Source organism: Pristiophorus japonicus, chromosome 6 (assembly GCF_044704955.1).
Source record: "Pristiophorus japonicus isolate sPriJap1 chromosome 6, sPriJap1.hap1, whole genome shotgun sequence".
NCBI classification, from domain to species: Eukaryota; Metazoa; Chordata; class Chondrichthyes; family Pristiophoridae; genus Pristiophorus; species Pristiophorus japonicus.
Genome location: NC_091982.1, coordinates 259,664,789 through 259,681,341, shown reverse-complemented (window position 1 = coordinate 259,681,341; position 16,553 = coordinate 259,664,789).

Here is a 16,553-nt window from a genome sequence, read left to right as displayed (position 1 = left end):
TGCTGCATCATGATGGCTAAGTTATGTAGCATGCAGCACACAACAGTGAACTGACCGACAATCTCAGGGGAGTATTGCAAGTAGCCTCTGGAATGGTCCAGGCATCGGAAATGCTGCTTCAAGATGCCAATGGTCCTCTCTATTATGCTGTGCGTCGCAATGTGCAACATGTTGTATTCCCGGTCAGCTTCTGTCCGGGTTATGCGTAGAGGCGTCATGAGCCAGGTGGCGAGGCCGTACCCTTTGTCTCCCAGTAGCCAGCTCTGCCCTTCTGGCTGCTGCTGAAACAGGTTAGATATAATGCTCTCATGCAGGATGAATGCATCATGGGTGCTCCCAGGGTATCTTGTAACAACTGACATGATGCGATGCATGTTTTTACACATGAGCTGCACATTAATGGAGTGGTAGCCTTTTCTGTTCCTGTACATCTCGGAATCCTTGAAAGGTGCTCACAAGTTGATGTGGGTACAATCAATGCAGCCCTGTACCTTTGGAAAGTCAGTAATCTTGAAGAAGCCCACAGCCCTTTCACGCATTGCTTGAACGGTCATGGGGGACTTTATGTAGTCATTCCTCCGGGCATATAGTGCAGCAGTCACTTGCCGAATTCAGATATGTGTTGCATGTTGAGAAATGGCGCACATATCCCCAGTTGTGGCCTGGAATGATCTAAATGCATAGAACCTTCACTTCAACTGATAAAGCAGTCCTCCTGACGCTTCTAGGTTACAGGTCTGCTTTTACTAATTCACAGATCTCGGTTACAACTTCTCTGCGGAAACGCAGCCTTTTCACACAGTCTGCATCACTTAAGTGCAGGTACGAACACCTGTCTCGATATACCCAACCTGGGTAAGGCTTCCTGCCCATCATCCTACGTGCGGTGACGTCGAATCAATTGTCCCCTCCGCAGCACCATCATGCAGAAGGCTTGCACAAGTCATGGCATTGTCAGTATTGCCCCCATGATTAAATTCTACCTTTGTGAGAAGCTCAAAACGGCAGGCAGGACAAGGTTCTTTGTTCTCTCTCCCCAAGGTCGATGCCCTTGTATGGACCACACCCGGGTCTGCGCAATAATCGGGAACCTCCCACTTCACCTCGGGCTTCATTTGATGCATAGTGTAAGCTTCTCAAGCCTTCCGTTTGTCTTGCACAGCCCCCCCCCACCACCACCACAGGCTTCTTTTCAAGCCGAGCCCCGAGCCCCTGTGTTCGGGCCAGGAATCGATTCTGCCGGCTGTCGTTCCAACCCGCGAGCTCGGTTTGGAGACGTTCGGTGGTGGCATGTCAGTTTTTAAAAAAAATGAAAACTTAAAGAATTCCATTAAACTTCCATTTCCTGCGTTTTAAGTTTTAAACATTTAAGGTTGATTATGGATATTTATGTGTTCTTGACTCTCTCCAAAACTACACATAAAAACAATGGCGTCTTTCTGTGCCGATTTTTTAATGTGCGCTGGTTTCTCTTAAGTGCCCAGAAGGTTTGTCGGGTCTGGTCACATACGCTGTCCTAGGAGAAATTTAAATTGGCCAAACAGCCAAACTTTCATAATTCTGAAAAACTGGCGCAGGCATCAGATGACACAAAAAAACTAACCTGAAAAAATTGTAACTAACTGAGTTACGCTGGCACACAAAGATTGGGCAAATTTGGATTTTTTAAAATTAGGCCAAAAAAAGCGGCGTGTGCCAAAAGAAACGGCGCAAATCACTGGGGAAAATTGAGCCCATGGAGTGTGGAACATAACATGAATACAAGGATCCATTTCAAGGACTGGGTTGATTGGCAGGGTAATATTGGATCAAGATTGATAAACAATTTACCCCAGCGATTCACAAATGCAAAAGATTCACATTTGCACTGTGGAAAAATAATAAAAATAGATCTATGGGCCCAAAATTCCACATGGACTTTTTTTTGGTGCAAGTACGTCCGATTTTTTAGTGGCCCAACTGCGCCAAATTTTGCCGGCATAACCTTTCATTTTGTAGCGGCACAGATTGTCCTTAAGCTCTGTGGGTGGAGCTCTGTGGGTGGAGCTTAAGGTCTGTGCCCAAAAAACTGAGGTTGCCAGGGTAACGAGGGATGTTCTGAAGGGCTGAGGCTCAAATAAAGCATTTCCCTTTTGTAAAATAGAACACTAAGTGAGACTTGGGACAACAGACTGAAATCTCAATATATGAAACAATATGAAATTCCTTTGTTCATTTTTAGCATTTAAAGATTTATTTCACCTCTACAGGAGCGGTGCCGTTGCTCCCCCCTCACTGGCCCGCACCTATCCTGGGCCGAAAGGTGCCCCTCCCCCCCCACTAGCCTGCACCTATCCTGGGCCGAAAGGACCCCGGACCGGCCTGCTGCCATCCCGGGCCAAAAGGGCCCCACCCAGTGCCGTGTCTTCAGCTCTGCTGAAAGAAACAATGACGTCTTTTCTCCGCCGATTTTCTCTTCTCTGCGCGATTTCCTTAAGTGTCGGTAAGGTTTTTCAGAAGGTGCAGTGTGCCGTTTTAGAAAAAAAAATCGTACTTGGCCAAACTCGCTTAAACGGCCAGAAATGGCGCAGCCGGCAGGTTCCGCCCCCCAGTGACGTAAAAAAATCGGCAACTAAAAAAAATCGGACGTACCTACTTTAGAATGCCGCAGAAACTTTGGTGAAACTTTCAGATTTTCATCTGCTCCCAAAAAAAACCAGTGTAGGCCAAAAAATCGACACAGAATGGTGCCAAAAATTCAGCCCACAGATTGGAGGACTTGGATGATAAAGAACATAGGTGACCAATGCAATGTGTGAACTTATTAGTACTTGTTGACAAAAGGAATGCTAAATTGCACTTTTTCTTGAAATCCACAGACCTAAATATGGATATTCAATGGGAACAAATTATGAAGACGCTGTTTTACTTTGAAGATGACAGGACAAGCTGAGAAGGCTGTTAAAAAAAAAAATGGGATTCTTGGCTTTATAAATAGAGGCATCGAGTACAAAAGCAAGGGAGTTACGCTAAATCTTAATAAATCACTGGTTAGGCCCCAGTTGGAGTATTGTGTCCAATTCTGGGCACCACACTTTAGGAAGGATGTCAGGATCTTGGAGAGGGGCGCAGAGGAGATTTGTTAGAATGGCACCAGGGATGTGGGATTTGAGTTATGTGGCGAGACTCGAAAATGGGGCTGTTTTCCTCGGAGCAGAGAGGTTACAGGGAGATTTAATACGTGCTCAAAATCATGAACGGTTTTGATAGATAAATAAGGAGAAATCGTTTCCAGTGGCAGAAGGGTTGGTAACTGGACACAGGCTTTAGATAATTGGTAAAAGAACCAGAGGCGACATGCGGAGAATTATTTTCACGCTGTGAATTGTTATGATCTGGAATGCACAGCCTGAAAGGGTGGTGGCAGCTGATTCGATAGTAGCTTTCAAAATGGAATTGGATAACTACTTGAAGAGGGAAAAAAATTGCAGGGCTAAGGGGGGAGGGCTGGGGAATGGGACTAATTGGATTGCTCTTTTAAAAAGTTGGCATAGGCACGATGGGATGAATAGCCTCCTTCTGTGCTGTATCATTCTATGAATCTATGGTACAATTTGTCAATGCAAAATATTAGCAAGTTCATGTCTCTTCAAGGTTCTGTCAGTTGAAACTGAATACAGCTGTACTTTTTTATGAGCCTTTTGGCACTGCTTCAGCTGTATATCGCTCAACTGTCCAACAGATATATAGTCAGTGTGGTATTCATCCAAAAGAGGACTTCAGTAAATACTTGAGGTTACTCGAATAGTTGATGTGAAACAAAACAAATGCCTATTTTGATACACTGAGCTGAAATTTCTTGAGATGTCATCCTAAGTGAAGGCATTAATCCTAACAATGTGAAAGTTACAGAATGTCACAGCTCAAGGAAGACATGGAGAAGCTCTTAGGTGTGGCAAGTTAAAGTTGGACCAAATGTTTAAGAAATAGAAAAGTAATTCTGGATCTGGCCAAGGTCCGACTGGGGAAGATTTGCGGTTAAGGGACCAGGAAATGGGATGTGTATTCCACCCAGTTTTATAGAAGACCTCAATAGAACTTACCCCAGCTAAAAGCATTCACAGAAAACTTTTAGAATGCACTACTTTACGGTGCTGGGACAACAATCACAAAGAGGCATGGGATGGTTCGAGGTACTGCTCTTGCAAGAGTTGCTTCAAAAGTTCTCTGTTCCTGTCAGACCAATAAAAATTTCAGCTGATGCATTACAGACAGGAATTACAGGGTGTGCTGCTGTAAATAGATGATGGTGATTAATGGCAATGTGTCATTTATGCATCATGCTAATTAGCAGATTAGGAAAAGAGATAAGCCCAGGTTGAGAAAACCCTTTCATGTTTTCTTGTCAAAGTTGTTATCTGTTTGTGTATGGACATACTGGTAGGGTTGAAATGCACCACAAGCCACTAATTGCGCTATTTGTGATATCTTTGAATGATTATCATTTTTGAATATAATAACGGTGATTAGGCTGCAGAGGTATGACCTGATGGTATCAAATACATTTGGAAAATTTATTTACACTGCTAAAGCACTATGAAAAGGCAGTGGACCAGAATGCAAAAGGCAATGATAAAGCAGTTGATACTGTTTAGTATATTCAGTACAGTACAGTATATATTATGGACAGTCCAGTATCTGATTAAAGTTAATCCAAACTAAAACAGAAAGGGATGACAATTTTTATAGAATCATAGAATCATAGAATGGTTACAGCACAGAAGGAGGCCATTCGGCTCTGCAATAGCACTTCAGCTAGTCCCACTCCCCTGACCTTTCCCCGTAGCCCTGCAAATTATTTCCTTCAGGTACTTATCCAATTCCCTTTTGAAAGTCACGATTGAGTCTGTATCCACCACCCTTTCAGGCAGTGCAATCCAGATCCTAACCACTCATTGCATAAAAGGTTTTACCTCTCGTCGCTTTGTTCCTCTGACAATCACCTTAAATCTGTGTCCTCTAGTTCTTGACCCTTCCGCCAATGGGAACAGTTTCTCTCTATCTGCTCTGTCTCACCCCTCATGATTTTGAATGCCTCTATCAAATCTCCTCTCAACCATCTCTGCTCTAAGGAGAATAATCCCAGCTTCTCCAGTCGATCCACATAACTGAAGTCCCTCATCCCTGGAACCATTCTTATAAATTTTTTCTGTATCCTCTAAGGCCTTCACATCCTTCCTAAAGTCCGGTGTCCACAATGGCCTAGAAATCGCAGCCTCCCGGGTCCATACGGAGTGTGTATGGACCAGGGAAGGTATCGCAAAAGCCAGTTTTCAGCGCATACCGCGCATGCGCTGAAAACCGGCTTTTCCAATCTGTCATGCTCCAGCTTGACAGATCCTCCGCATCTCGGGAGCCAGGACATTTGCATGGGCAAGGTTATGGTATTTACCCATACCATGTCCAGCAATGTCCTCAAAACTCTTGCGCTTGATAAAAGCAGGTGCATCGCCTACTTTTACAGGCGTAAGAGTTTTAAAACACACAAAAACATTAAAAATTAAATTTAAAAATTTTTTTTATTGTTTAAAACCCATGGTAAATTTATTTTAAACCATAATTAAAAAAACTTTTTTAAAAATCTGAATTTTTTTTTCTCTCTAAGACATTTAATTTCAATTAATTTTTATTATGTGGGGTGTGTTTTTTATTTTTTATTATGGTGTTTAGTGTGTTTTTTTTTCCTCATTAATAGCAATGAGAACTTGTAGATACGGAGTTCCCATTGCTATTAATGAGAATACTGTGGAATACTGTACCTGATTGGCTGAGCAGTCACACCTTCTGCGTGGGAACCAGGAGGACGGGAGCTCGCTTCGCAGCGCGGGAAGAGAAGGCTTCCCCACCGGAATCGCAGGGCACCTCCAGGGCCGCCAGGTACTTGTGTAAAAATTCTCTGGTCGGAGGCGTTTGTCCGACAGAAGCCTCCAACCGGAATTTCAGGGCCAGTACTCCAGCTGAGGCCAAATCAGTGTTTTCTCAAGGTTCATCGTAACTTCCTTAGTTATTTTGATGTCCTTAAAGAAACAATAATGTCTGTCATGTCCAAATAAACACTCAAATTGGTGGTAATAACTAGTTGCTTTTATATCCAGGCGCTCCAGAACATTTCTGTCAAAGAATAACAAAGTATTGCAAGAGAAGTGTAATTGCTGCAATCCATCAAGGGCCCCTCAATTGTTCGGTTAACAATATGCAAGTACCACAGATATCAATGGGGACATAGCCACAAGTAGAACAAGACTGCTTTCCATAAATTAAAGATTACTATTACAGTAAAAAAGCATGAACAGAATAGATGGAATAGTACACACATGGAATTAAAAGCAGCATCACAGGTCAGCAACGCAATTAAAATGCTAACAAAGCACTGGGATTTATTTCTGTGGGTATAGGATTCAAAAATAGTGCAGTTATGTTAAACTTATATAGGATCCCGGTCAGGCCGCACTTAGAGCACTGTGCTCTCCATACTATAAAAAAGGCATAGAAGCACTGGCGAAGGTGCAAAAAAAGATTTACATGGATGGTACCCGAACTGAGAGATTGCAGTGATCGGGAAAGATTGAACACGTTGGGGCTTTTTTCTTTAGAAAAGTGAAGACTTAGAGGAGATCTGATAGAATTCTCAATGGGTTGTACAAGGTTGATGTGGAGAGAATGTCTCCACTGGTGGTGGAATCCAAAATTAGGGCCCATAAATACAAGATGGTTACTAATAAATCCAATAGGGAAATAAGGAGACACTGCTTTACTCAGAGAGTGCTTAGAATGGAACTCATTACCACAGGAAGTGGTTGAGGCAGATAGCTCAGATGCTTTCAAAAGGAAACTAGATGAGTACATGAGAGAAAAGGGAATATAAAGATATGCTGAAAGGCTGAGATGGAATGGGAGGAGACTCGTGTGGAGTGTAAACACCAGCGCAGACTAGTTGGGCCAAATGGCCTGACTCTGTGCTGTATATTCTATGTAAGCATCGGCGTAAACATCGATACAGACTTCAGGATTTTGGACTCTAAGTTTTGGACATTGCTTTTCATATTTCAAAAGAGCTGACAGCATGACTGGGACAGGCCCAGGCATGTTCCCCAGGAATACACATCAGGTGGGCGGGGATAGCCTGGGATGGCTGAAAGCAGTTGGAGGACCCTTTTTGTCATGTAATGGGAACCCATCAGTGAGCGATCAGGTAAACTGGTCAGTGCTCAAGCCATCGAAATGACTGAGAGCCCCGGAGCGCGGGGACCTCAGGACAAAGGAAGCTATTTGGCCACCCAGACTCGTTGGAGCCTTTAAGCCCAGGAAGAGCCCGGTAACAAAGCCACAGGCCGAAGATGTGATTCATTGCTCTTTAGTTGGGCTGCCTCAGGCAAAGGACTGTTTTTTGGCACGAGGATTCAGCGAGCATTTTTCAGGTATAAGAGCAGGCAGTTTGCTGCCATATTGCTCTCTCTCCTCTTCTACGCTTGCTTGCTTCGTTCAACGCATTCAAGAACCGAGCACTCCGCCTGGGATGGGGAGAAGAAACCATCATCTACGAGTAAAGAGAGCCTCGCTATTTCGACTGGGAAGCTGACCTTGAGACTGGACTTGGAAACCACCGATTGGTACGGAACCAGAAGATATGCCTCATCGGAAGAAGCAGTAAGTAAGCCAGAGGAGTAACTGGTGAGCATTATCCCAGCCCACACATCCTTTAGACCACTGCATAGTGTGAAGGGGTGTCGTGTGTCCCAACCAAGCCTTAGAGGTTTAGTGGGGAGGTTCTATGTGGATCATAGGTGTACGCACAGTCTGTTGGAGAGATTCAGTGGTGCCCTATTGAGCCAAGCAGGGGTGTTTTAGTCGTGGGTACTTGGCGATAGGGGTCTGTTCAGACGGGCCAGTGTTGTGTGTTGTACTGTGTTTGTTTGTTTTACGCCACCAGGGTGTGTTTTACTGGAAGCAGGTGTGTGCTTTAACTTGAATAAAAGCATTGTGAAGGTTGAGACCAAAAGATCTGTCTATAACTGAGTATTCTGTTCACTGCTATAATTCCCGGGGTCTAGAAGTATTGTAAGGAGGGGATGATTCGAAATCACCAGGGGCAAAACCACTTACATCAGCTTGCAAAGGAATTTCTACAAATTGAAGTCCAAATTGTTCACAACTAAATTGGTTTGTGGATCAGCCAGTACAGATTATGAAGGTCTGATGAAATAATCGTGAGAAAATAGGAATGATATGGTGACAAAGACATAGGTGAGGGTTTCAGCAGTAGATGGGTTGAAGCAGTGATGGAGGTGGGCGATGTTACGGAGGTGGAAATATTCAACCTTTGTAACATGGGGAACCCAGGGATGTGGAGATCGGGCCTTATAGAGGCCTTCAAAATGGAGATCAGCCATGATCTTATTGAATGGTGGAGCAGGCTCGAGGGGCTGTATGGCCTACTCCTGCTCCTAATACTTATGTTCTTATGAGCCTTTGGGTTTGGAATCTCAGCTCGGGGTGGACTAAGATGCCGACCTTGAGAACAGTCTGGTTCAGCCTGAGACATTAGAGAGGGAGAGGGATGAAATCAGGGGTGGGGGTACAGAGTTTGTGGCAGGGGTCAAAAATGATGGCTTCAGTCTTCCCAAAATTTAACTGGAGGAAATTGAGTCACATCCACGACTGGATATTGAACAAGCAGTTTGACAGCACCGAGTGGATGGGTTGAGAGAGGTAATGGAGAGGCGGAGCTGGGTGTCATCAGCGTGCCTATGGAAGCTGACTTCCATGTCTGCAGATGATGTTGCCATGGGGCAGCATGTAAATGAAGAAGAGGATGGGGAAAAAGACAGATCCTTGGGGTGCTCCGGAGTTAATGATACAGGGGCAGAAAGATGCTTTGGCTATGATCGGATAAATGATAGTGTAAACAAGTGAGGATAATCCCATTGAACTGGGCAATAGAGGAAAGTAATTGGAGGAGTATAGAGTTATGTCAAAGACTGCACACAGGCCAAGGAGGTTAAAGAGACATGATGAACCATGACCGCAACTACAGACTTTGGTTACGGCCATTTCAGGTCTGTGGCAGGGACAGAAACTTAATGATATCTTGCCTACCCCAGCACCAGTCCAGAAACACTCACTTGTGGGGAAGTAAATAGCCACCCTCAGCTGCAGATCCTAGGGGCCAAAACATTAACGGGTAGAAATTGCCCCTTGCCTGAAAAGGGGCTCACGGACACTGTTTTACCGCAGGTGCGGTTCAGGTCACCTCTTGAGCGACATTCCACTCTTTGTTGGTTTTTTTTTCCTTGGATCCAGAAGTCGCTCTTAATGGGGGCGGTGACAACACCTGAGGGGCGGAAACGCGACGGTGGCAAAGACCTGAGGGGCGGAAGTTGGGGGTGGTGCGGAGTGACCACCGTGATGACGTCACCACGGCTATCCCCTTCACTTAAAGGGGAGAGCCAGGCTGCCTGTTGGCAATCAGCCGAGAAAAAAACATGGTTGCAGCAGTGCACCCTCCCCTTTAAGGGAAGCCGCACTGCAGGTTGCAGAGGTCCACAGCCTCACTGGACCACCGGGAAAAAACTGATTTTGGCAGCGCCGGGCGGGCTGAAGATTTTCAGATGGGAATGTCACCGTCGGGGTGGGGGGGGGGGGGGGTAGATCGGCGGTGCGCATGTTGATGACACGCTTACCACGGATCGGCAGCAGCAGAGTGGTGGGGCGGGAGGGGGAGGGGGGAATCGGGGCACTATCGGGAAACCTCGGGGATCAGGGAACCACCGGGAGACCTCGGGAGGGCAATTGGGCTATCAGCGGCCATTCCACGAAAAGTGGGCGGCAACTCCACGCCGCAGTGTGGCCACCAATTTGCGGTGGTAACATGCCTTAAGGAGAGGACCAATTTTAGCCTCAAGGAGTCCAGGTTTTAAAAGAGGAATGATTCAGGAGCATTGACCTCATATGCAGGCAGGCGAGCTGGTTTCCATCCATGTGGTTAAGACATGACGAGTTGGCAGGAATCCATTACATGTATCAGCAACACATTGCAGGAACTTCCTGATGACATGCAAAACACCTTGGAAAGTGTGACAGCCCAGGTGATTTCTATGGCCAGGAGGAGATTCTAAAGATTTTAGTGACTTCCAGAGTGGTGGCCACTGATTGAAGGTCAGCCTGACTTTTGCACAGCTTCCAAGACTTGATTGGAATTATTTAGTGGGTGGCGCTAATCAGCAGCACATCAAAGGCTGTGCCCTGCGTCAGGCTATAAGGAGTGGTAATCGTCGTTATGGTCTCTCAGGATAGTGACAGTGCACCTATTTCTCTCAGGCTCCCTCTAATGCCAGAATCTGAAGGAGCTTCAGACCTGGGCCCAGCTACCCTTTGCCAATGCAGGAGAATTCACAACCGCAAGCCATTCCCTTGGGGACAGCAGCTTCATCGAGACAAGAGTTAACTCAATCCTCGAAGGTTCCAGTAGAATCATCCCAGTCACCTATCTCGCAAGGAAGGTACAAAAGAAAGAAAGACTTATATTTATATAGCGCCTTTCACAAACACCAGATGTCCCAAAGCCCTTCTCAGCCAATGAAGTACTTTTGGTGTGTAGTCACTGTTGTAATGTGGGAAACGCAGCAGCCAATTTGCTCACAGCAAGCTCCCACAAACAGCAATATGATATCGACCAGCTATCTGTTTTTGGTACTTCGACCTGAGAGAGCAGATTTGGTTTAACGTTTCATCCAAAAGGACTCCCTCAACACTGCAGTGTCAGCCTAGATTTATGTGCTCAAGTCTTTGGAGTGGAACTTGAGCCCACAACTTCCTGACTCAGAGGCAAGTGTGCTACCCACTGGGCCACAGCTGACACTTACTAAATTGGTAAGAATATAAGAAATAGGAGTTGGAGTAAGCCAGTAGCTGGCTGGAACAAAGGGTAGGCGTGGTGGTAAGAACTATTTGTACTTAGTGTGTTTAAAATTATTGGAACATTGTGTTGAACTTTGTTGCAGAAAGTGAAAATTGTTTAACCACAAAGATAATTTCTTTGGATGTTGACATGTGAAAGTGAGACTTCTGTGTTACGGATGCAAAGTTCAGAAGTGTTTGGAAGTGCAGGTCTTCGTAAGGTAGTTGTGACCTGAGAGGAAGGGAAGGACAGGCAAGAAAATATATTTTATTTGGTTTATCAATGCTTGTTTAGTGAAAGCACTATAAGTTTCTGCTTTCTTTCTCTGGCGGCAGACTGATGGCTCTCCGGCTCAGTCTCCTCCTTCCTTTACAGCCTCTTCCCGATGCGGGCATGGCAGGCTTTCTTCCTTTTCTTTATCATCATCATCCCTTCAGCTTCAGGAAGTAGTAACCTTTTGTGCATGGCGATGTTATGCAGAATGCAGCGAAGCAGCAATGATATGAGGGGCTGTCACTGGGCTGTGTTTTAGGGTCCCACCAGATTTATCCAGGCACTTAAAACAAGATTCATAATAGCAGGGGGCTCATTATGTTTATTCTCTCCCTCTGTCGGTAGATGCTTAACTGGAGTCATAAGCCATGACCGCAAGAGGGGATATCTCTGATGACCAAATTATCATTCTCATACATGATTCTCAGTCATTGAAGCTGGTAAAGTAGATTGTCACTTGATAAATGCATCGTGACAGTTTCCTAGGTAGTAGGCATTAACATGATAGTGTGATTGGCATCTCACACTCGCTGGACATTTACTGAATAAAGCCTTTTCTATTCATTAAATTGAAGGGTTGGCATATGGGGCTTTCAATGCCATATGTGTTCTGTCAATTGCTCTTTGCACCTGTGGGAACCCTGCCAATCTATGGAATTTGACTTATTTCCCACTTTGTTTTGCAGGTTCCATGGAGAAGTTCATAACCTACAAGGCCTACATAGATAGAGCAACAGTGACCTTCTGTTACACTGGTGCACTGCTGCCTAACCAATGTGGCAAACATCCCTTGAGGCTGCTTGGAAGTATCCTGCGTGAAAGAAAAAAAATCAAGGCAGTGGTCACTTTCAGTGCTACAAACACTGCTGCTCTCCTTGTAGGTTGCAGGTCTTCAGCCAATAACTGCCATATCTCTTCAATAGTTTGCAGGGGAGGTGCAGCTTTCTGAGGCACTGGTGTACAGAGAATTCTAAATAGATCCTTTTTAGGTCTGTAAACCTTATGCAGTATCAACATGTTAGAAACAAATATCTTATATGCTACCTCACTCTAAGTTCATCTGATCTCGCCCCTTCCATTTCCTTATCTTCCTCTTCTTCATCACATGGGAAGAGATGGAATTCTCATTAAGAAATCCATTTCACCAGTCCAAAAAGTACATTTCTCCCAGTACTCAGGAGTTGCTCCACAGCAACAAATAACAAAAAATGATGTCCAGGCAAAGTTTCATAAAGCTTCAGACATCACAACCAAGATGGTCTCCTCAATGCAGTATCAACCTTAGTGATGCCACTGATAAACAGTTCAGATGAAAGTTCATCAACCTGAAATGTTAACTCTGTTTCTCTCTCTCCGCATGTGCTGCCTGGGCTGCAGTTTCTGTTTTTATTAGGGATACTACTGTTCTGTTCATTCCATGTGCTGCCGATTTTCTCAGAGTTTGGGTTTGGGGTGGAATTTTTGGAGGGAACAGAACATAGACCTAGGACATGCCCACCATTTACACGCAGTGGGGTGGGCAATGATCTGGACTGGTGATTTTTCATGATGAAAATTCTGCTAAACATTTTTTGGATTATGGTAGGATTATGGTAGTAAGTGACACCATCCCATTGTATTGTTTTTAACCACTGAAAAACTGCCTGAAAACCGACAGGCCAAAGAACACCTACACTGTCAGTGCATTTGTAAGTTCTGGATAAATTTCAAAAAGTGTTCACAAACTGCAAGGAGCTACTCAGCCATTTTTGGAGTTTGGTTTGACACATCACTTTGACATACTGCGTGCAATACTAACAACCCTAAGTGGTGTGAGACAGCCTCTTCTGGGGAGGGGGTCACACCATTTCCCTCCAGATTCAAGTCAGAAACCACTGTGCAAGAATAGTCCATTTGCAGTATAATATATAAGAGATAATTGGATAAATAATTGAGCGAGTGGGTGATTGAGAGGTGTTCAATCACAGCAGGCGGTTAAGAAAGCAAATGGCATGTTGGCTTTCATAGCGAGGGGATTTGAGTACAGGGGCAGGGAGGTGTTGCTACAGTTGTACAGGGCCTTGGTGAGGCCACACCTGGAGTATTGTGTACAGTTTTGGTCTCCTAACCTGAGGAAGGACATTCTTGCTATTGAGGGAGTGCAGCGAAGGTTCACCAGACTGATTCCGGGGATGGCGGGACTGACCTATCAAGAAAGACTGGATCAACCGGGCTCGTATTCACTGGAGTTCAGAAGAATGAGAGGGGATCTCATAGAAACATTTAAAATTCTGATGGGTTTAGACAGGTTAGATGCAGGAAGAATGTTCCCAATGTTGGGGAAGTCCAGAACCAGGGGTCACAGTTAAGGATAAGGGGTAAGCCATTTAGGACCAAGATGAGGAGAAACTTCTTCACCCAGAGAGTGGTGAACCTGTGGAATTCTCGACCACAGAAAGTTGTTGAGGCCAATTCACTAAATATATTCAAAAAGGAGTTAGATGTAGTCCTTACTACTAGGGGGATCAAGGGGTATGGCGAGAAAGCAGGAATGGGGTACTGAAGTTGCATGTTCAGCCATGAACTCATTGAATGGCGGTGCAGGCTAGAAGGGCCGAATGGCCTACTCCTGCACCTATTTTCTATGTTTCTATCTATTCATTATTTTGGACCATCCAGATCAAGTCATTTTTTTCCAAATCTTTACTTTGCTAGGTTCTTGTGTAACTGTGTGGAATGATCAGCTCAACAGTTTAGAGAAAAGGTTAAGGAGAACCTCTGCCATATATATGAGGTGTGAATGATATAGATAAAGTGAACCCAGAATATGACTTCAAGATAAGTCAGACCAGTAGGACAAGAGTGAAAGGCACATTTAAGACAAACCTTAGATAAAGCATAATTATTTAATGTTTTGAATGATCTACCAGGTAAGATGATGGAATAAAAAGAAAATTAAATATCAAGCTGGTTGTGTGAGCTGAATACTAGATGGAGAGCTTGATCGGCCAAATTACCTTTTCCTTTCCTTGATTTTTTTAATGTTCTTAACATCTGTCATTTGAACATGCAAATTTAGAAATATTTTTCTTCAGTGTTTCAATTCAGTTGAATTCAATTCAATTATTCAACCAGTTAATAATTGAATAATTGGCTGGAGAAGTAGGTTAGTCTGCAAGATGAGGATTGGAAGTGGGGGTTGAACTGCAGCATGTACAATTTGGACATAACTAAGCTTAGTTATTATTCCTTTGTCATTCAATGTTGGATTATTAGAAACCCGATAAACAATCTCAGAACATCACACTGTAATTACTGGGCTGAACAGTAAAGGAGTTGGATAATTGGCAGACATTTTATGCTTGTACTAAGTCCTTGTATCTATTTCACGCTTGGAGCAGGAATTCTATATAATGGGAGTGAATGGGAAGTGGTTTGCGTTATTGGAAGGCTTAAATTGAGTATATGTATTCACAGTCAGCTGTTATAATCATGAATTAAAAATAGAGTTGGATTTTTGACCGAAAGCTTTTGGCAAAATCTGTGCTGGATTGCTTTTCCTTTAATTGGTGTGTGGTCCTCTTGATTGTCTTGCTCTATATGTGTTTGATATTAAACAGAATATCCAGTTGTGACATGGCCTGTTGTTCATCAGTGTCCTTTATTCACTGTCACAATCAAGCTTCTGTGCCGCTGTTATGAGAAGCCCAGGTTTAACAGGATAACACAGTTTATCTCATTCCAAAATACCCCAGCCACAAATTAACTGTCTGGTGTTGGAGAGTAACCTGGGAGATATCGCATTACCGGTGTGTTCTTTAACAGCTGCCTTCTGTTTTCAGCTCTTTTGTGCATCTGATCCTGTACACTCAGACACTGGGCACCGCTTACGGGGAGAATGGATAGATTTCAGCAGATCCTGGTCGCTGTCATTGTGGAGCGATATGAAACATCACTAGTCGTTGATGCAGTTGTCACAAGAGCGCGTGAAACGTTTTCAGGGTTTATTTTTTTTCCTGAACCTGCCACAAAAATACGTGAAAGTAGCCACATCAAATACAGGTCAAAAATAAATCAGAATGTCATAATCAGAAAACTTAAGGTTTAATCAGCAAACAAATTTGGAAGAATCAATGTAATTACTTTAACTAAGTAAAAACTTGCAACCGTCTTCATAAAGCATAATGCCAAAAGAAGTTAGTGTGCATAATTAACTGCAATCTCAGTGCCTCCTTCCCCATGGAACTTTGTTCTGCCTTGTACATTGCATAAGCAACTGAGCGTAACGTTCTACATTGATATTATCCCTCGGTAGAGGGAGAAAATGAAATGTACCCTGTGCCAAACATAAACAGTGGCTGTGTGCCTCACATCAGAACTGCAGCGTGCTGATGTTAACAATTCTGGGCTTTTATCAAGTCTAACCCTAATATTAGAATGCATCCTGGAGGGCAGAGAAATCCAAGGCAAAAAAACGTTCTACATTGATATTATCCCTCGGTAGAGGGAGAAAATGAAATGTACCCTGTGCCAAACATAAACAGTGGCTGTGTGCCTCACATCAGAACTGCAGCGTGCTGATGTTAACAATTCTGGGCTTTTATCAAGTCTAACCCTAATATTAGAATGCATCCTGGAGGGCAGAGAAACCCAAGGCAAAAAAACAAAAAGGGCCACTGTACAGCAAAATTCTAAAAGGACAAAGGGTGTTAATAAAACAAGCCTGAAGGCTTTGTGTCTGAATGCAAGGAGTATCCGCAATAAGGTGGATGAATTAATTGTGCAAATAGATGTTAACAAATATGATGTGATTGGGATTACGGAGACGTGGCTCCAGGATGATCAGGGCTGGGAACTCAACATTCAGGGGTATTCAACATTCAGGAAGGATAGAATAAAAGGAAAAGGAGGTGGGGTAGCATTGCTGGTTAAAGAGGAGATTAATGCAATAGTTAGGAAAGACATTAGCTTGGATGATGTGGAATCTATATGGGTAGAGCTGCAGAACACCAAAGGGCAAAAAACGTTAGTAGGAGTTGTGTACAGACCTCCAAACAGTAATAGGGATGTTGGGGAGGGCATCAAACAGGAAATTAGGGGTGCATGCAATAAAGGTGTAGCAGTTATAATGGGTGACTTTAATATGCACATAGATTGGGCTAGCCAAACTGGAAGCAATACGGTGGAGGAGGATTTCCTGGAGTGCATAAGGGATGGTTTTCTAGACCAATATGTTGAGGAACCAACTAGGGGGGAGGCCATCTTAGACTGGGTGTTGTGTAATGAGAGAGGATTAATTAGCAATCTCATTGTGCGAGGCCCCTTGGGGAAGAGTGACCATAATATGGTGGAATTCTGCATTAGG